Here is a 22,017-nt window from a genome sequence, read left to right as displayed (position 1 = left end):
CCATTAGCACTGGGTTGATTACAGAGACCAGGACTTGAGGAAGAAGGAGTGTGAGTGCTCAGCGCAGATATGGAGAGAGAGGCTGAGAGGGAGGAGAAGAGGGAGAGAGAGAGAGAGAGAGAGAGAGAGAGAGAGAGAGAGAGAGAGGGAGACAAACGCCTTTGAGCGAGAGTAGATCCGCAGTGTTTAAACTCACCCAAGTCTCTAATTGAAGTATGCCCCTGGGGCTGTCAGTGCTGCTCCACAGTGTGAAATCCAGTGTACAGATCTATTAATGTAGCTGCTTTGTCTGAATGAGTGAGGAAAAGCTCTGATCCAAGTACCAGATTTTGTAGCCAAATTGATTTTCAAGCTTCACACCTGCCACAGAATTATCCAAGGTGTTGTTAAATGTTTGGTAATTAACAAACGGAAGCTGCTAAGAATTGTTTCAAAACATTAAATGATTGGTGACCTCCGCAGTGTGAATGATAATCTTCCCTATTTGTGGTACAGCGGCATACAGCATGTGCAGATTGTCAGCAAATTTAATAGAGACTGAGTTAATAGAGTTCTGTATAGTTCAAATAGAGCATGAGTGGTGAATTAGCATTCCCTAAGCTCACTCCATATTTCCTTCTCAAGGAATCCCCCTGTTATAGGCTAATGAATAAAAGTCACAATATCAGAATAAATCTTTGCCGCAAATTCTCCCCTCTGGCGACATTATTAATAGATTCAGGAGAAGAATAGAGAGGAGGATTAATCTTTAAGATGATGGATGGGCTCTGCTCGCCTTCCCATGCTCCTACGTTAAGGTCATTTTGATAAGAGAGTATATTTTGGGGTCCTCTGTACAAAAGGTCATCATATCTACTTCCAGGTCCCTCTCAGAGTTCCGCTCTGGCTGCCAGGAGTGGAACTGCTGTCCCGATTGCACAGGACCTCTGACCTCTAACTACCTGCTTACTATTACTCTGAACTCTCTCTTTCTCTAACTCTCTCTGTGTGTCTCTGCCTGTGTGGGCTAGCGTTGCTGTTCGGAGGTGAGAGTGATGGCTCATCCGCAGTGCAGGGTGGTGCGGTTCAGCGTAGCACCATGTACTGACAGTGGGTGTAATAGGGGGGTCACAGATGGATAATGGGCAGGTCAGAACAGCCACTGGCTGTTAGGAAGAGCAAGGTCAGAGGGTTTATCCTTCCCAGGCAATCATACTGTGCTCTGCCAGGAACGGCTACAGTACAAACAGAACAATACATTTTACACAAGATTCCTGGAAGAAATCTCTCCTGTACTTTTCTTTAACTAGTATGAAAATATTTGTTTCTATATTTGGCACATTTAACTGTTCATCTGTACTTGACGTCATAGAGCTTTTTGCACTTCAGAGTTTGTGTTTTTGCTGACCTTTTATCATACAATTAGTTTCTTGCTGTGTTTATGCTACACACTGTTTTCATGATGGGACTTTAATTGCATCTCCAGTGCAGGCCCAGTCTGAGCACAATGTGTTGTTTTCTCTGCCTCTATTTGAGCTGTGAGGTGAAACCCTTCCAGCAGGCTCATTAGGGGAGTTTAGAGTGGCGGAGAGGGGATAAACATTTACCTTATGATTGTGTTTTACAATAAGCCTGATGCTGGTTGCCTTTATAGGGTTCAAAGGGGGCTGTTTTTACAGGCTGTGATGAAGCCACAGTAAAACCAGGAGGGGATTAAGCTGCAGATGGGTGCTGGGAGAGATGGAGGGAGAGCAGAGGGAGATGGGAAGGCAGATAGAGAAAGAGCAAATGCAGGGAGTGAAGTGTGGTGAGTCCAAAAAGAGACAAGCAAGATAGATTTGGTGAACCAAAAACTTTGATTAATGTATTTTGTAATTTCCTGTATTGCTGTGAAATTTGGATACTAGTATTGTGACGTGGAGTCCTTCAACACTGTAGCTCTTGGCCTTTGCCCTACGCTTTAACTACATGTCATTTCCCCATAGCCCCCTACCTACATATCTATCTCCTATTCTGCTCACAGAGCAGGCAGGTTAAGTTGCTGGTTAACAACCAAAGTGTTGCCTGCGTGCCAGAGATTTATTTTTCCTGATTGCCTTTAAAATTCTGCTTATCTTTGACTCCAGTCTCTCCCTCAGAAGGCTGTAATGGACTCCCCTGAGATACATCCCACTGCTTGGTGGGCCAAGCAAGGCCCTTGGCCCCTGAGTAGAATACAGCATGCACACAAACACACGTGTGCCATGGTCTTATTTTGTAATTTCTTTCCTTTTTTTTCCAAAATCCAAAATGCTTATTTCCCCTACTGCCCCTTTCTACAACACATGCTAATGAGATGCTTTGTAAAGGCGTTAATTAGCGAGCTAGTCACTGATTGCTGTGCTTGTTTTGTTGTGTGTGTGTGTGTGTGTGTGTGTGTGTGTGTGTGTGTGTGTGTGTGTGTGTGTGGCAGCGGGGTATTAATATGGTTGTGTGCCGCTGAGGAGAGTTCTGTCAGGGTCTGCTCTGGAACCAATTAGGCTAAAGCTCAGTGTCCACTGAGGCTGCTGGGAGAAAAAAGCCTGCTGCTTGCAATGTCAAACAGCAGCATTAACACAGGCCAGAGAAGCAGAGTGAGACAGGCGGACTGAGAGGCGATGAACAGTGGTCACTCATACAGGCAGGCAGACAGACTGCCTGATAAACCTGATAGACAGTTCCTCTGCTAGATATGAAAATATCAGACAATCTCTCTCTCTCTCTCTCTCTCTCTCTCTATCTATCTATCTATCTATATATATATATATATATATATATATATATATACACACACACACAGATATGTTGTTTAGAGAGACAACCTATCAATGTAGATAGAGCTCTTGCTGTAGGATAAGGTAACATCAGAATCAGTGTAACACAATGTTCCTTCCCAGGTGTCTGCTATTTCAGGTGGAGTGACTGGATTTTTACAAAGTGCAGGTGGAAGAGGTCTTGAAAGACAAATGGAAAAAAGACAAATGCACCTTGAAGTTGTGCACCCGTACCTTCCTGCTCATAGCCTAAGATTTACAAAGACAATGTCATGTGTCATGGCCTAAATACAGCAGTGTGAGGTGGCAAAGTTCTGGATGAGTCCCACATTTCTTCTAGAAAACTACTTTCCTGCATGACTGTGTTGATGCAGGGATACATTAAGACCCCTTTCTGTGTCACCCTCACTCTGCATTTAACCTGAATCACACTTGTTTGGATAGGACACGCGTGTGTGCATGTGCATGCATGCGCATGTGAGTGTGTGTGTGTGTGTGTGTTTGTATTTGTGTTGATGCATGTGTGCCTGCATTTGTCCATTTGCCCAGTGCATAACCTCCTGTGTCAGTCTGACAGGCCCTGTGCCCCCGCTGGCCACCATGCCAAGCCACGCTCCTCCTGCTGAGGCCAACAGGAAGTGACACATGTGAAATGCTGACCTGGTCAGTTGCAGCCCCCTCCAGGGCCTCAGGATGCTGCTCTTTTAGTCACTCTTCCCCTCTCTTCCCTCACTGCCTGGCTTTTTCTTTTTTTTCAACTTTCAGAAGAACGTCAAAAGGCTTGTGTCCCCCTCAATTCACCCGTCGATTCTGTAACGCTTTTTTTCCTTCTTTGTCTCTCTCTAAAAAAGATTAAGGAAATTGCAGCCCATTTCCCAGGTCAGTGAGCAGGTCTGTATCACTCTTCTCTGCTGCCAGAGAGCCCAGCAGATCATAGCTCATAATTTTTTGGTCTTATATCTTTCAGGATTTGACCTTTAGCTTGTTTTTCCTAATGTGATTTCACAACCACATTAAATGTTTTAACATCGTGTGAAACACACAAAAGATTATTTTCTTCCCTTTCAGACCTAAAAACAAGGCAACAGCAAATAGCAAAAGAGCAGTTTCTCTGATTGCTTTAGTGAAACATACCTGTTTAGAATATCTCACGTGGTGCACTTCCTTTCATTAAAAAGCATAGGCAAAAGTAATTTTTTTGCATGAAGGTTTTGCTGACACGCCACTGTTAAAGCTCCGATAAATCCAGTGGAGATTGTTGTTGGTGATGTCGAAGCTTGTACTTAAGCAGCCCTAGAGCTCCTTTTCAGACTGTCCCCAGACTATACCAACATTATACCTACGCTTCCACCTCTCACTGCTGTCCCAATCCTCTCCTCCAATCTCAGGTGCATCCACTGAATCATTTAGAGAGCGGCGGCTGTCCCTTATTTTCAGGATGAGGCATTGTGCAAATCGGTCTGTTTCCTTGCGTATTAGTATCGTGCACCCCCGCTCTCCAGGGAGACCTTCTCATCTCTCTTTATTTACTTATTTATTTGTGTGTTTCCTGCCTGTGTTCTGTCTGTAAACTGGGAATAAAAAGGTCCCAAATCCCCAACTACGCTCTACATCGGCTCGGCGCTGAAGAGAGCAGAAAGGATGGATGGAATGAGGATGGAATTGCGATATGTAAATTTGATGAGGAAACCCCCTTTTTCCTTAACTTTATCCAGCTCTGATTCCTCAACAAGCAAACAGACAAAACACACTCTGAAACTACAATAGGATTTACTGTAGTATACCACTGAGGATTTCTTTACATTACACAGGTGATGGTTACAACGCAGCTTGTGGGAATACTAAAGGAGTCTTTGTGTAGTGTAGACTGTTAATATAAAAGTGTAAGAGTTGAATACCCCGAGGTTGTGACAGCAGTAAGCATTTTGTGTGTCTGTATGATTGTGCATCTATGTAATACATGTCACAAATACAGTACGTATGCACACGTACATGCACGTGCATGGTCACTGTGCACACCCATCCACATGGTGTGTATTTAAATGCTTGATTATGCATTTTGCATAGCTTTGGGACATGCATCACTCTTCCCAGACTGCTAATAAAGTGACCAGGGAGATGGGGAACCTAAATGAATCCTAAAGTGCCTGGCTTGCATTCCTCACTCCCTCACTCTCCCTCGCTGCTCTGCTTAGTTATTCCAGCCCGTCGTGAAAAGCTGTGCGCCGCTCAGCTCTCCTCCTCCTTATGTCTGTCTGCTATAGCCAGGTGCTCTGTCTCCTGAAGAGGTGTGGCCTGCTCCTAATTGCCTGGACCACAGTGAACTATGGGCAAATGCTCTGTGTGAAGGAGCACCGTGGAGGAATAATTTTGAATAAATCACATAGTTAGCCGGGTGGTATTTTCTGCTAAATAAGCAGTTCGGCGGCCGTCTCACATGGAGGTGTGAGCGTTAGAATGACGGGTCACTTGCCATAGGTCATGTTGGGGAGGATTTAAATGATTTAAATGATGTCACTGCCACTGAAGGGGACAGGTTGAGGAAGGATGTGTAAGGCAGCACCTCTTTGTTGTTTGAACCTGACAGACTCTCATCCTTCACTCCTTCACTCTCCCCTCTGAAGGAGGGCTCATAGCCCTGGGACGAGGGCTTCTTATGATGAGAGAGGTGAGAGGTTGCTTGGATCTCTTTCACTCTTTCTCTCCCTTTCTTTCTCTCTCTGCCAGCAGAGAATGTTTTTATTGAAGTCTGAGAAGTGCTGACCACAGAGAGACAAGTCCAGCACACACTGTAATGTTTTAAATTAGGAGATGAGCCAGTTGTAATAAGCTGCAGCCAAATAGACTCAGGCTTAGTTGATGTCTGCCAAACAAGCAAACATAGTAATGTTGAATACAGAAACCATCTGGCAACTGGCTATAACATTTATCTGCTATTACCCAAAGCTCTTTTAGCATCTTTAGCACAGTTTGAAATTAGCGGAGGCTCTCAGATCCCATGATAAAGTTCATAGGAGATGCAATAGGCTAATTAGATGTAATTCTGTGTTTGATGTCTCCATGAGATTCAAATTGTCTGATGCTGTCTCTCATCATCTTTCATAACCCACCAAGAGTATGATCAGGCATGAGATGGGAGCTTAATGAGTATATGTATGTGTGTGTACGTGCATGTGTTTGGTGCCCTACATATCCATGTCTGATTGTGTTGCACATGTTAGAGGGAGGGGAAAAAAAAGGGAGAAGGAGAGGACCGTGCATGCATGTAGCCTGTTGTCAGTTTGTTTTTGCTGTGAAGGACAGAGGGATTGTCTGCTAATGAACAGACAAGTGCGTCACAACAAGTCAACAGCTGCCATGTCTGACTGTTCGGACACTGTAAGTCACAAATTTCAATGTCAGACTGCTCAGGAATAACAGTTGCAAAGCTCTCTAAAGTCAAATGCCCTCTCCAAAGGAAATGTGTGGCATTATGATGATGCTGTTGTAGACAAGATGAGAATGTCTTTTGTTTCTTTTCTTTTTGAGTGTCTTAAAGCATATAGAGAGCAGGATAACAAAGGCAATGACAAACACTTGATAATCTTTAATTTTTACCATGTAAATATATAGTATTTTATTTTTTATTAAAAGTATTTAAAAATATTTTAATAGTATCTTCAGTGCAGAACTTTGCAAATCATTTTTCTCGACTTTTGCTTGACTTTTGCTTTGACTTGGCTTTTGCTGATATGGCTGTGTCTCTGAGCCTTGTTGTTTATAGGATATCCTCTGCAGTCAGGTCTCATGGAACTGATATCAGTGAACCGCTCCAGGCATCCAAACAATCCTGCCCCAGGCACAGCTATCATTATTTTCTGGGAAGTTGTGTCCATGTGTGAGTGTGCATCTAAGTATGTATGTGTGTGTGTGTGTCTGTGTGTGTGTGTTTGTATGTGCTTTGACACAGAGTTAACACTGGTTTACAGCTTAATCAGTCTGTGTAACTGAATGCATATTTATCAGAGAGAAAATTCATGCTCAAAGAATCAGACCTCAGCCCATACATCATTATCAAACACACACATACACGTACACATGCACTCTCCTGGACACACACACACATGCACACATGCACACCCTTGGACACACACAGACACACACACAGATCCACATTTCATTAGAGAGGCAGATTCAGGCAGCAGTAGATTAAAAACAACGTGTGTTTTTACAGGTCCATAAATCAAGCATGGGACGAGGGGGATTCATTTAGAGAACACCAGAGTTGTGGCGTAGTTGCCCTCACGTGACTAATGCTTAACTGCGATACTTTGATACACTGCCTTTTTATTAGTTTCATTCTCTCCTGCCCCATATCAATGATTATCTCTCAGCTCACATTTGACTTGCAGAGTAGGCTGGATGTTGTTTTCATTTTGGTTGAAGATTACGATGATGAAGCGGCCTCCCTAGCTTACCAGTGATTAAGCCTACACATCAGCAAACGATTAGGCCTACAGAACAGTACAGCAGCATAATGTATCCTAATATTACATTACTATGGTACGTAGGATTGATCTTGTGTCTGTGATCTAGATAAAGCCCTTTGTTTTGTCACTTATGCATTCTGTGTTTGGATGGTGAAGTCAGGTCATATTCTTCATTCTCTCCATCCATTGAACCGGTCGCCCGGTGGACGCTGAGCAGGGCTGTTAATCTGTTATTGCTGTTCGGGCTGCTCATACTTTCAAAATGGTACCAGGGTATTAATGGTGTGTGAAGCACTCCTATGAAATATTTTGTTGATCAGTGATGTTGGGATATAAATGCAACATCACACATGCACACCCACACAAGCACTCCCACTTCATATGTCACACAGCGGTAGTCTGAATACCCATTTTCATGGTTCCTTTCAGGTTTACCTGTGTGCTCATGTGTCTGTGTGTTTGTAATCCCAGGTTTCACAGCCGTCTCTGTGTGTCAGTGCTGGTCTCAGGCTAGAGAGCAGGTGTAATTTCCTCTGCACTAAAACCCCAACAAGTGGCACCAGGGGAGAGAGGAGCATATTACAGGTTCAAACGGCTCTGCTTCCGTGGACTACAGAGAGCTACAGGCTCTCCTGACCTGCGACCAGGCGCAGCCCCTGTTTGCCCTGTGTGTGTGTATGTGTGTGTGTGTGCGTGCATGTGTGTGTGTGTTGAGGGAGGCTCAGAGGTGTCGGAGCTGCCTCACTGTGTTTCTTTCATAGTGTAAAGCCTTTATTAGGGTCTGGACCTGTTTGGGGGGCCGCAGGGCAATATTATTTCACATGTTCCAGTTGAGAAATGAGGATGTGTGTGTTTGCGTGCTTGTGTGTGTGTACTGTACAACTTTTAGATAACCAGCTCTATATAGAGGCAGGTTAGAAGGTGAACAGGTTGGGTAAATATATCAAATAACTCTGTAATAAAACCTGCTGTAAACCAGTGAACACAGTTTGACCTTTAACCTCTAACTCCGTCAGTCTCAGCACTAGATGTAGACCACTGGGGCTCAGCTGATTAATTCTGTTGGGGTCTGGGTGCCATAAAGAGGAAGTATGAGTCTCAAACTTTGGTGAGCGTTTTGTTTGACCAGTGCTGTCATAATAGATTAGGTTATTTTTTTCTGAGTGGACAGATGACTTTTAGGTGTTATTTTATTGATTGACGGTTTGCAAAGCTGCTGCCCTGAACAGCAAATGTCCAACACCAGGATGCTACAGACAGAATCAGAGTTTAGGGTACTGTAAGCAGCTCTGTCTCACTCATTATCAGATTTAGGGAAGATGACACTCCAGCCACCCCAGTCAAACTTGTGATGTGTATTAAACACAGTGGTTAGTCTTCATCCTAAAAGTCTTTTCTCCTGTAATGTTAAAGGAGAAAACATACTATTTCAAAATATGAACAATAAAGCATGAAACAAACCTTTTTCTGTACTGCAATACAGGAACATTGATGTGTCTTCATTTCGATGGCTCCTACAAGGATCATCAACCAGTGAGGATGTTAACTTTTGGCTTGGAACATGCAACTTTAGCCCCAGTCTTTCACAGTATAAATAAATACAGTATCATGAGTATAATAATTTTGAAGCAAGTAAACTGGAAACCTTAAAAAGTCATCCGAAAACAGCTTTTTCAGCCAACTTACCAGTTGCAGGTGATAAAATCTACTTCGCCCTGTCTATATCTGTCAAAAATCAACCAATGGCTCCAAAAAATTACTCAGAATTTAAAGCAGTAAATCTGCCTCCGCTATTTTTTGGGTTAGAAAAAAAGATTTTTAACTCCTGTTGGTATTTTAGAGAGCAGGGGAGGAGAACAAGTTCCAGTGCCAAATATTAGCTCTAATTCATTTTTACTTGGTAACCCACTGAGCTTCTTCTCCCCTGTCATTTACAGTGGTATTCTACAATACGCAGAGAGCTGCTACATGATTGAATAATTTGACAGACCCTTGTCATTCCTACAGGTCCTTCTGTGGCAGTGAATGGTGAACAGAGTTAATTGGTGCCTCTCATCTCTCCTCTGAAGGGCACTGCTGCCTAATAATACAGTGTCATGATAAATTAGCCCAAATAAAACCCTACACACAGCGATGAATGATGAGCTTAGCTCTGTATGATTGTATGTGGGTACATGCACACTTGAATATTTCCTTAAGTGAGTCTGCCTCATTAATTTTTGGTAAGCAAGTCTCCATTAGGTTGGAATGAATGACCAAGATGAGCCAACTAGGGCAAACAAGATGACTGGACTGATGGGCAGATGGGAGGTAAAATCAGTAGGGATTAAGGGAAGAGTGCAGAGTGTGGGTGAGGAGAGAGGTAGAAGGAGAAGAGACTGGAGGAAGGAGTGAGGTGAGGGGAGATGGGGGTGGTGTGGCAAGGATGCTCATCCATTACATCCCACAGCGGCCCAGGGGTCGGCTTCAGCAAGACTGATTCAGAGCGATCAGGTTTGGACTCCATCTCCCATAAATCCTGGCATGTGACGCTGATGGATGTGGGCCATAAAGCCTCCTGCTCTGACATGTGGAGAGCAACATGGAGAACCATGGGAAAATGTGAGTGCTCCAGGTTAATGTCAACGAGGCCTGGGAGTGAAGAGGGGATGATGGAGAGAAGGAAAGACAGGGACAGTGAGAGATCAGAGGTGCAGAGAGGGGGATTGAGAAGACTGAGTGGGCCGAGAGCAGAATGTGAAACAGCAGAGGGTATGTGGGAACACTGTAACAGAATTTACTGTGACATTGCAATAATTCAGCTGTCACCATAGTGGTTTAAACTCATGTTGCTGTGAGCGCAGTGAATAGTCCCGCTCCATTTAAAAAAAGAGACAAAGACATGTAAAAATCTTGACACCGACACTCATTTTGTAATTTGTTTCCGACCATCTCCAAAGCTTGGTAATAAGCCACATGGCTATATCACTGTGTTTGGCAAGAGTATAAGTGTGTTTTTGTAGTGTAATTAATTCTGTGTGTCTTCTCATTCATTCTGTTATTGTATGTGTACGTGGTGTTTAATGCATGACCAAGACGAATATAGCTCATTAAAAAAGCCTCGTGATTATAATAGGGCCAAATACAGGAACTGCCGACCTGGCTAGACAGGAAATGGAGACATGTATACTTCCTCATTAACAGAGCCCCATTTGGGCCATAAAGTACCATCCCAATGCGCTCAAGGAAAATGCCCTGATTAGAGGAGTGGAGGGGCATTGTTGCCCTAATGAAGGCTTCCCCCACAGTCATTTATGATATTGGTATGGGTGGTATGGTGACTGGGCCTGTGGGATGAGCTAACTTACGGAGAGATGGACGTGAGATAGCAGATGCAGTATATTTGGATTGGTGGGAGAGAGGAGAGGGCCAGGGGAATGCATATCCACAACTCATTTGCAGGAGTCAGTTTTACTAGGTTGCGGCTAATGGAGATGAGCTTGTGTTAAGAGCCAGGGGAGACGCTAATTTTACATAAAACCAAAAGAGGCCTGAGAGCCGTGAGGGTGTGTGTCTGTGTGTGTGTGTGTTTGTGGTCAGGCTGTGCTCGCTGTATTCTGCTGGCTCACCAAGTGAATTCTCAAACGCTGACCGTCTTTTTCTCATAGAAGCTCTCTCTATTCAGATGGAAAAGAAACAATTGAGAATGACGTCACTTATCATTACCATGTTTGCTCTTTTAATTTACATTTTAATGAATTGATATCTGATAGAAACACTGCATTTGGTTTCATCGTGCAGAGAGAGACCCCCGTTCAGATTTAGTGAGATTGCGTTTGAGGGTATTCTGCACATTTTTGTGATTCTGTTGCTAAGAGGGCAAACTTTCACTCCTTCTCTAATGCATGCAAATTAGAGACCTTTGCACAAAGTTTCTGCCACCGTTCCAAGGATTTTACAGGCACTACAGCAATTTTTGGGAGAGCTGGAAAGTGTTAATAGACACAATGTTTTATTTGCAGAGCCTTGTGTAGAGGCAGCTATTATGTGGGACAGATAGTGGGATTTACAGAGAATTTATGAGGCCTTTTTTTTGTGTGCCTTCCACTCATTAAGGTGATTCATAAATAGCATTCTGGCTGTCTACTATTTTCCTCCTTACAGTCCTTACCATCTTAGTAATAATGACAGTCACTGAAGGAGTGCTGCTTTTTTCATAGGGAAGAATATTGAAATAACTTCTGCACAAAATTTGAAGAAGTCTTTGTTGGGAAAATCAACATATTTGTAAAAATTGATCTTCGGGGCCTACTTACAAATACCTCAGCCAAATCTTAGCATAAACTTCTCTTCTGCCCGCCACTGTCTCCTCCTTTCCCACCCTCCTAATTTCTCCACTTTTTCTTGTCCCACCCCCCATCACTCCCCCCACTATCGCCACAGGAGCTACCTGAGGCCCTTGTGTCCACCTCATTCATCACCTGGGTTTGATTCCTCTGCTTTGGGAGAGAGAGACAGAGAGAGCGAGAGAAAGGAAGAAAGAGTTGAGGAGGAAGAGTAAAGAGTCATAACAAACCCTCCTCTGTTCTCTCTTCTTCTTTTCTACCCCCCCCCCCCCCCCCCTTCTTCAGTGTGTGAGGGAGAGATGAATGCAGCCAGTGGAATTAATTGCACCCCGTTACTGAAGATCAGCAAGTTTGCACTGTTGGCGTGCTGATCTGCCATATGGCTGCCCACTAGGTGAACACTTTGATTAATGTTGCCCACTCCCCAGTTTTTTTCCCCCACTAATATTTGATTCTGATAACTGAAACTCAGCTCCTCATTCTGAGTCTCTCCATCTTTAGTCCTCACTCTCCTCCTGTTTCTCTTTTGTGTAGTCTTTTCCTCCGCTCACCTGAGCCATCTGTGTTTGCAGATTGTTTGGTTTGGTTTCCAGTCTTGCCTTCTCTTTCATTGTTGTTTTTCTTCAAGTTTCACTTACAAAGTCTTTGTGCGATGTGGTGTCGGTGTGGGCCATGTGGAGTTTACAGTATCAGTGAGATTATAAGGAGAGAAAGAAAGGCCAGAGTGTGTCTGTGTTCGAGAGAGGTTTGGAGCTACGGGTAGATGTCCTTTGCAGTTGATTAGGCCCCTGGTGTGCCGAGTGTTTCTCTATTAGCCTCCTCAGCCTCTTGTCTTCTACTGTGCACAGTGACTACTTTCTACCCCAGAGGTCTGGGATGCACACACACACACAAACAAACAGGTACAGACACACACACATGCCATGCACACAGTCAGATAGGAAGCTGTGCTGTGGTCCAGGCAGTAACAAGGAGGTGAACAGATGCTGGAGTCACAATATCAATAGGGCTGAGTGTAGGTAATAATACCTTAGCAGGGTTCAGCCATGAGACAGCGCTAACTAGAGAGGCAACTCTCAAGTGGAGCATTCACTATCTGCAAATCACACCATGTAGCTGTGTGTGCATGTGTGTGTGTTTGTGTTTGTGGGTGTACATACTCCCATTACATGTTGGAGAGAGCCTGTTTTTGCTGCAGGGGAGCAGTGGGATGGTGTCAGTGCCATCATCAACTCTGAGATAAAATGTTCTCACCTAAGGTCACAAGTTCAAGTTTGTTTTCTTTTTTTCTCCAGCTATAATGAGGCAGCAATACAGAACACTATGCAGACATCTATGCTGGAGCATCTATTACAATATCTCGGGTGCTTTGTTTTCCCTCTTTTTTATGGCTTGTTCCTGCTGCTCGTCTATTTTGGTCTTCCTCAGTCTTGTTAAGTGCTGCCATTCTCCTGTGTTTGGATGTGGCCCAGAGGGCCCTTAGCAAGACCAGGGGCTGGGAATGAGCTGCAAGACCCAGCCAGGGGGTGCCCATGGTAGGCTGCCAGTTCCACTAAATCTCCCTGATTACCGGGGGTGGTTGTGGTGTGATGGGGGTGTTACCAAGGTGGTGGGCTCTCCAAAGAGGCTGATTGAGATGCAAATGGAGGCCATAACTCAGAGGTAATGCAGACCTGAGCACCCTTCGCCTCGTCCGTTCCTGCTCACCTCACTCTCTCATCGCTCCCCATTTACTCCAGCATAGGAGGAGGGACTGTTATTGTCTCAGGATAAAGTTAGATATTTATCACAGTGTAAGACTGGAGGAAAGAAATAAGAGGTTGAGCGGCTGAGAAGAATAAGGAAGTATGTACATGTAAATTGGTAGTGGTTTTGATGAAGGTAAACAATAATACCAGATCCAACCAGAGTAAGTGCACATACTCCTTTAGCTGACCATATTAGCACACTTAGAGACACACCTGAAGATACCCAGGTCTGTTTCTGTTTCTTAGACAGAACAGATGGACACAATAAAGTGCGAGGGACTCTGCTTGCCAGTAGAAAGGTGGAATGAACAGGGGAAGAGGAGGGGGAGGAGTAATTGCAGAGTCCTTTGCTGAATTGTTCTGTGGATGCAAATTTAAATCCCTCCTATTATTTTAATAATCTGCCTTTTACTGCTTGTGCTCGGATCATTTGTTTGCAAACCAGGTTATTTGGAGAGGGAGGCTCGGGGGTAATTTCATGCTTTGGAGCATTTATATCTATAACTTAATGAGGAGAGGGCCTGTTGTTTCCTGGTAATACACTGCTAGAGGGGAGCAAACTTTTTATTCTCCGTTTAGGGTACTGTTAGAGGGCAATAATGTTAGATTACTCTGATGGAATTAAGGAGCAAACTGAGGAGAGCCCTAATGCAGCTTTAGGTGATAGACCAAACTTAATACTGATGCTTCATTCAAGGTTTTTTAGGTTCATGGGGTGTACCATAGGAGATGGACTTTCCCATTTGCCCATCACAATAAACAGGCACAGATTTCTTCAAAGATTTCTCCAAATTTAAGCATACTCAATCCCTAAGTGCTGCCCTAACTGGGCTCAGTCTGTTTTACCCTTATGTACATTTTCTTTTCCTTCTCAATAATCCAAACTTCTTATGCAGCAGACAAAACATAGTCTGTGTATCATTTTATGAAATTCAAATCTGTCTCCTGCTTATTGTCACTCAGTTCGTGCCAGGGCAGGGAGTCAGCCTCGTGGCCCAGCCCAACTCAATTTAACACAACCTTATTACATTTAGCTGAGAGACAAAAGGAGGACTCGCCATCTACGGAAAGCAGCACACAGTCTTGTGAGATGATCAGGATTGTTAATGTAGTTACTCTCCTTCAGTGGAGCCAAAGACATCGTGGGATGGCATGATGGAGGGAGAGGATGTGTGTCCATGTCTCATCGTCCACTGCCTCTCCTCCTCTTCTTTCCTTCCTCCCTGCTCTCATTCCTTCACTCCTCTGTTCCCTTGTGAAGGACTCTTCTCCGGGGCAAATTGAATCAGACTGCATGAATTAAAGCAATAATTCAATTTGTTTACAAGGCATCATTTATTCTCTGTCAGGCCAGCACTCCGTTGACAATCGGTGGCTCGCTGACCCCCGACCTTTGCTGAGGTCACATGATGCATTTATTACATTGTTCAACGAGAGTCTTTCAGGATATAATCAGGTGACAAAGGGCTAAAGATGCATGATGAGAATCCTATTATTCAAATCTGCGCAACACTGTAACAGAATGCAAAACCACCTGACCTTATCAGCAGACGGGGTAGATCATGTAAATGGTGCTTGAACAACCACAGTTGGAGGTAATGAATGTGCTCATGAATATGAAAATTACACTAATAATAATAATTTTAATTATTGTTTAATATCTGACAGTGCCACTGTTAGCCCTCTGCTTGTTCTCCCTTTATTTCCCCATCTGAAACATTTCATCGCCGGTCTCTTTGCTGTTCATTCATTTGTTCTTCTTGTAAAACTAACTCAGTATCACTACAGTGTGATTTCATCCTAGAGAAAACAAGATACCTTATCCCAGAGAGCAGAGATAAAAAAGGCACAATCTCTTGTATTTCCAGGCTAAACTATTGTGACAGTGCAAAATGGTAAGCAGTTTAGAATATTGCTAAACAAAAGAGCTTTTAATCAAAGTGCATACAAGACCCTGCGGAGTGTAAAACACTCCCTCATCAAAAGGCCTATTATACACATACTCACATCAAAGGCCTCCATCTTTCCTAATTGCCAGATTCTTTTCTTATTCAATTATGTCATGCTTATGTTTTTATAAAGCTGATACAAAAAGAGCTTGGGTAACCAAATCAAAGGGGCTTAATTTCTCTCTCTCTGTACAGTGATGTGATGTGTGTTCACACAGTGTACGTATGTGTAAATGTGTGCATTTCTGCGTGTGTGTTTGGTACTTTGCCAGCCCTCCAGATACTGAGATGATACAAGGCAGGAGTGTTTCAGGAGAAATTAAACAGTGAAAAACTAGCAAGTTTAGATAAAGCAATCACATTACCGCCACACTTGAAAAGAACACATTATTTTGTACTTGAGAGAGTCGCGCTTTATTGCTGACACCCCCAAAGAGAAAGTTGTATATACAGTATAAGTGCACAGGGTCTAGGTTGTTTTTCTCCAACTTTATTGTTATCTACCACAACATAATCAGCCTCTAAGTCTGCGTGTGCCGTTCACCCAGTCACTAAAGTCCCTGTGCAGAATTGCAAAATAAGCTGGGTGTAAATATGTAATTGCCAGTGCTTATTCTGAGATCTGAAATATTAGGGAGCAATATGGGTTGCATTAAAATCCTGGTTGTTAGGGGTATCAGTTACACTGAAGACATGCAGGAAAATGTGCACTGTCTGCGAATCTGGCGGAGATGGAGTTGGTGAGATGAGGGGGGAGATAGGAGCAGGAGAGGGTGAGGAAATGGAGAGGAAGAGACAGAGAGGAAGAGGAGAGTAAGATGAAAATCTCTTGATGTCTTTCTGAGAACATAGACACATTATTTAAATCTCCATCACTTTTTAATGTAAATCTGATCAGGCTCTGCGCTGGACGAAGAGGGGGAGAAGTGAGGCAGAAACAGACACACACACACACACACACACACACACACACACACACACACACACACACACACACACTTACAGACATAGGAAGACAGACAGCAGGTTTATAATATAACATTGTTAGGATTGAAAGCTGAATGTTACCATCTCACCTCACATTTTATCCGTTATGGAGCACAAATGCACACAAAACACTTTTAAAATGATATCAGCTTCCTTTGTCTTAAAAAACACTCACATAGACTGGCTGTGGAATATTTTGTGTGTGTGTGTGTGTGTTTTGGTATATATGGGTGCATGTGTAAGTTTGTATGTGCGTGTGTATGTGTGTGTTTGTGTGGAATCTGATATCTGCCTCAGGCCCCATGGCCCTGGTCTGTCTGCATCCGAAAAGCAAACTCTGCAATTATGATGACCGCCCTGTCCTTTTCATTTCCCATCTCTGTCTCTCTCTCCCTCTTGTTCTGTCTGTCTCTCTTTCCTTCTTTCTGTCTTTAATTTTCTCTCTCTCTGACCTGTCTGTCTCTCTCCTAAAAGGTAAAGAAATCCTCAACAGTTAGCCAATCACAAGTTGGATTGCACCTCATGATATACGGTGTTCTTGCACTTACCTTTGTGTGCAGCCTGACTCACCCATATACTAAAATATCACCTCTCCTCCTGCTTATGTTATTATATATATATATATATATATATATATATATATATATATATATATATATATATATATATATATATATATATATATATATATATATATATATATAATTTATGTTTTTGGCAAAAACCTAAATATTGCTCAAATCAATCAAATAAGGAGTTTTCTGCATTTGTATGATTTTAGTTAAAGTATTAACAGTATAATGTAAATTATATGTATAAAAAATACCAAATGAATAATGCAAAAAATTTTACTATTATCATGGCCTTTACATGATAATATCCAATTTGTCCCATTGCCAGTTCTTATTTCATTTTATAATTTTTTTTATAATATTAGTATGTTCTTTTACATGATTTTTCCAATTTACACAATGCTCTGAAATATATATTATATTCATTGGTGGAAAGTACCTGAGTACATTTACTTCATTACTGTACTGTACTTGTGCTTTACTTGACTATTGCAGTCTGATGACACTGTACTTCTACTCAACTACATCACAAAGAAATATAGTTTTTACTTCACTAAATTTATTTGATAGTTAAAGTTCATAGTTACATTGCAGATTAAGAATTTTAAAACCTATAATGAGCATATAAAATATAATGCATCACTATACAGTGAATTAAATTACACAGCAGTATATAAAGTACTTAAAATCGCTTCACCCCAACCAGATATACTATAAAAATTCTGCTTACAAGTTAATGCATCAGTATTAATAATCCTATAATATAAAAATGTAATTATTTGACTCTGCAATTTTGTCAGCATAATCAGTGCTTTTTGTTTATTTAAGGTACATATAGCTGCTAATACTTACTGATACATTTGCTTGTCAGTTTTTTAATAGATGAGTTGGAATGAAATATTTAACTGGTTGTTTGTAATTATTTCAGCTTTTGTCGTTTCTAGTCCTCCCTCCTTTGTGCTTTCTCTCAGCATGTTCAGTGTTTCTCTGCAGCCTCCACACAGCTTCTTGTCAGGTCTCAGTGAGTGATTAACTGATTGAAGTGCTTAGTAATTAATATGTTTCATTAATTACAGTCATTAATGCTGTGTTTACTAACTTGGCCCTATTGTAGCCTTAGTACGTCACTGAACGGAAATGTCAGCAAGTAGTTAACTGAGTCCTGGCCTTTACTCCCTGTGTGTGTGTGTGTGTTGCCCCTGATGTCCGTGTTAAGAGTATCAGCACGTATGTGCCTCATTCTCCATGTTTCTCATCTGGAAAATCATCCCATGTCCTTCCTTCACCTTTCCCATATCTGCCCCTGCAATTGCTTGATTTGTAACTTGATTTCAGGAAAGGGAAAACCTGTAGATTATCCAGCTTTCATTAGGGGGGAAAAACCCAGTCCGTTTCAGAGAAAGAAGAAATCAATTTAATACAGACTTAACTGGAGGAAATTGCATATTCTGCCTGTATGTGCTGAACAGGCACTTTCTCTTCCTCACCAGAGACCTGCCTCCCTATTAATTGCAGTGTGTGTGCATGTCAGTGAGTAAGTGGATGTGTATGTGTGTGTGCATTTGTTTGTTTGTGTGTGTTTGTACTGTGCAGAGCGTCTGAATTCATTTGTGGGCTAGGTGTTTGAATGCATGTTGCCTGAGTGTATATTCAGTCTCTTTGTCTGTGTGTGGAGGTCAGGTCTCAGATCTGTGGTGAGGCACTCAGCCAGATGTGTCTGTTTCTTTATTTGTGGTGTGCATGTGCGTTCATCGCACGTGGTGTGTGTCCATATTTCTTTGTTGGTGTATGGCGCGTGCATAAGCACAAGCGCATGTGACTTAGCCAGGTGGAGAGAAGATTGGTTGGTATTTATGAACAAACGTCATAATTGTGACAGGATGATATACGACCAGCACATTCCACCCCCCAACCCCTCCCCCCCACCCCCTTCCCCTTCTCTTTTTCTTTTCGCTAAAAATATATATCTATGATAAAATACAGTCTTAAAAGCTGATGACCAATTTAGTGTGTCGTGTTGCGGACAAGGTCATGGAGATCTGAGTTCCTCTGTGTTCCTCCCTCCGAGGCCTGTTCTAATCTACAGAGCAAAAAGAGGCGCTCAAAGTCATTTCTCTAATTGCTTTTATAAGGTGCCCTCTTCACATGGTGTCTTCCCTGCTCATTCACTTTCACCGCCATTACAACACTTTACCTCCGCACCTGCTGGTACAAATATAGTCATTGAATATAGCCATTGCTTTATGCCGATATTAGTTGTCTTATATTCACAGGGAGTGAGAGAAACTATATCAATCTATAGAAATGGTGCACTTTTTGTCTTCCCTGACTCACTCTTTAACCATCCCTCTCCATGCCTGAGGTGTTAACTGAGGTCTGCAGGCCAAGTGTTTGGTCTATATGGGGGTACTTTTGATTTCTTAAGTGTTGTCCCTGCATTTGTGATCTATAAGGGGAGCTGAGGTGGTGAGGGGGCAGCATGAGGTGAGGGAAGATGGAAACAGGGGTTAAAGTGTGAGAGGGAAGGCTGAGTGGGATAAGGGGAGAGGGGGATGAGATTGAGCCTAGTGCATTAAGACAGTGTATTATTTGGCGGTTCCACTTGCTTGCGTCCATTAGGGGCGGCTGCTGTGCTATTAAAGGGGTCAGCGAAGTGTGTGTACCTGTGTGTGCACATGTGTGAGTATGCCTACATGTGTGTGTTTTAAGAGTTAGTAGAGTGGTCCAGTATCTTATTGAACAGGATGGGGCTCCCCTCCTCTAATACCTCTTCATTTTATTGGATTGGATGGCCCCAGTTATAATTGTATTAGAGCTCTTCCCCCTCCATCCCCCACTCCGTCTCCATCTTTCTCCGCGGCAGTGACCACACGTCATTCCCCAGCACACATGGAAAAGACCAGGAGGGACGAGGAGAACCTCTACGGAGGCCAACTACCTCAACTCACAGAGGCGCACTTTTGCTGCTCCTTCCTTCTTTGCTTCCTCCTGGTGAAAGTCGTAAAGGTCGTTGTCATGTTACAGACAGCTGTTCTCTTGGGCTGACGGCTGGAGGTGGGGGGGGGGGGGCGGAAGGTGAGAGGTGGCGGCAGGAGTGGAGGGCTGAGGGATCTGATGCCCCTGTTATCATCATTGTGACCTTGCCGCTTTCCGTCTTAAACATGCGTCTCTTTTGCGGATGTGCAGTCATGAAGACAAACCCACATCTTTGTCGCAATTTCTAGTTTTCTAGCCCTAAAAGCTTATTTACACGTGTTTCATTCATAATTAGCCTTTTGCTTTTAGACAGAGCAATAGGTTGTGTGTAGCTGGGGGCGGTAAGCTCTGTCACCCCGAGCCGAGCTCTGTGGTGTTGCACACTCAGCGATTACTCCAGAGTTAACCAGAGAGGCTTTGCTGCCTCTCACTTTTCCTTCGCCCTTGAAGAGACCAGGAGTTGTCAGGGTCCTCATAAAAACCCTGAACGATTGCGGCCGTGCGTTCTCCCTCTCTTTTTCTACCCCTTTTTTTCCTCTTCTCCTTCCAAAACCTGGCCATCTGTCTAATTGTTCACCTCCATCGCTTTAATGCTTTTTACATGCTTTTCCCCCCCTCTTTCCAGGCAATAAACTTTATTTTCTTCGCAAGACTTCAATCTGCAGGGGGAGGGTAGGCGGACGGGCAGGCAGGCAGGCAGGCTGCTCACCTTCTCCCTGCTGGATTTGCTCCAGTGGCCCCCCTTCAACCCCCCTCTATCCTCCCTCTGGTCTCCCATTACTCCATCTCTCCTTCCCTTTTCCCCCCCTGTCTCTAGAGAAGGGGATATGTGTTCGTCAAGCTGACACCTGCTCTCATCTTCTCTGCTGGTCATACACACATTGAGGGCTACCCTGTTGAGGAGGCCTTACATTGACCTGTTAATGAGCACACTGCTGTGTGCTCTGACCTTGTTTGAGAGTAATGTTTCATTTTTCTCTTTGTATAATTCAATTCTCCATTTCATAAGAACATCTGAAGATTTTTTTTAAAAACACACATTTAGACTGTAAAGTTTTCTCATTATATCACTCACCCTCCTCTTACATCGGTAAGAGGAGGGTGATATTTATTTTTACAGGTAAGGCCTTTTCATCTTAACTGCATTTCTGTTTATGTATACTACTTAAAGGTGCTCGGAGTGTAAATGCATATTCCAGATAGAAGTCACTAAATTAGACAGTTGTCTCCTCTCACCTGTGATTACTGCTGTGTGCAGATCATATAAGCAGGTACCCTATAATCATATCTATAATAGCCATAATCAGCCCTTTAATGCTTTGTAATAGCATCCATATAATGGTATAGAGTAGCATCAAGAGAATAATTCAGGCATAGATAATGGTGTGATACCCTTGAGTCACAACATTGAATTTGTTGTGTGCGTGTGTGGGTGTGCGTGTGCCTGTGTATGCATGTATAAATACACCCTGGGGCAGTTAAGGTGTCTGTAAAATGCCTGAAGAATCACATTTCCATCAGCAGGCGCTCTTAACCCTTTCTTGTTTTCTTTGTGCTCACTGCTCCATGGAGCGTCCTCGCTGTGAGTGTCATGTACACTTAGCTCTGCGAAGACAGACACGCAAAGGAAAGACATTCCCATATGACGCCCACAGACTGGAGATCAGATCAGCGGAAAAGGCTGACAGGGGAGCAGCAGTGGTGGTGGCGGTGGCGGGTGCAGAGCGGAACGCTGAACGCTCTTCCGGGGTGTAATGTGAGCTGACAGTGTTCCTCAGGGATGGCGGGCAGGACAGAGGGGAGAGGCAGCATCAGGAATACCTGGCGCTACTGAAGCCAGAGCCCAGCTGGGAGTCCTGGGAGAAATATATCACTTCTTTTCGCTTTCCAGCATGAGGGATGAGTCAAACGGACCGTTAGTCTGAACCAAACACGCTCCACCTCGATTCACACTGTACAGCCTTGTGCTAACATACACAAGTTCGTTTGTTGGTCCCACATGAGTTTATATGTTGAAGGGAGATTGAACCCAGATTGTCTGTTGAGAGGGAATATTCTGTTAAAGATGCAGAGAAGAAAGGCGAGAGGCGCCAGAGAAACAGACGGACAGGAAGGCAGGTGGACAGTCTTAGTCGCCTTATCATGGATGAAAAATACATAAAAAAACAAAACATGGCTATATGCTGTTATTAAAGAGATATGCTTCTTTAGGCCTGCATG

At 43.2% G+C, this 22,017-nt stretch overlaps 1 protein-coding gene across 3 annotated transcripts in view; it reads left to right on the top strand.

Moving 5' to 3' along the window:
- The window catches only part of wwox (WW domain containing oxidoreductase), a 127,751-nt gene that overhangs the window by 12,717 nt on the left and 93,017 nt on the right, over positions 1–22,017 (top strand). The window lies entirely within an intron of this gene.

The sequence above is a fragment of the Trachinotus anak genome, unplaced genomic scaffold (genome assembly GCF_046630095.1).
Source record: "Trachinotus anak isolate AG129_WGS33_773 ecotype Australia unplaced genomic scaffold, CSIRO_AGI_Tana_v1 ptg000002l, whole genome shotgun sequence".
Classification (NCBI taxonomy): Eukaryota; Metazoa; Chordata; class Actinopteri; order Carangiformes; family Carangidae; genus Trachinotus; species Trachinotus anak.
This window is presented reverse-complemented; position numbering and strand designations above follow the sequence as displayed.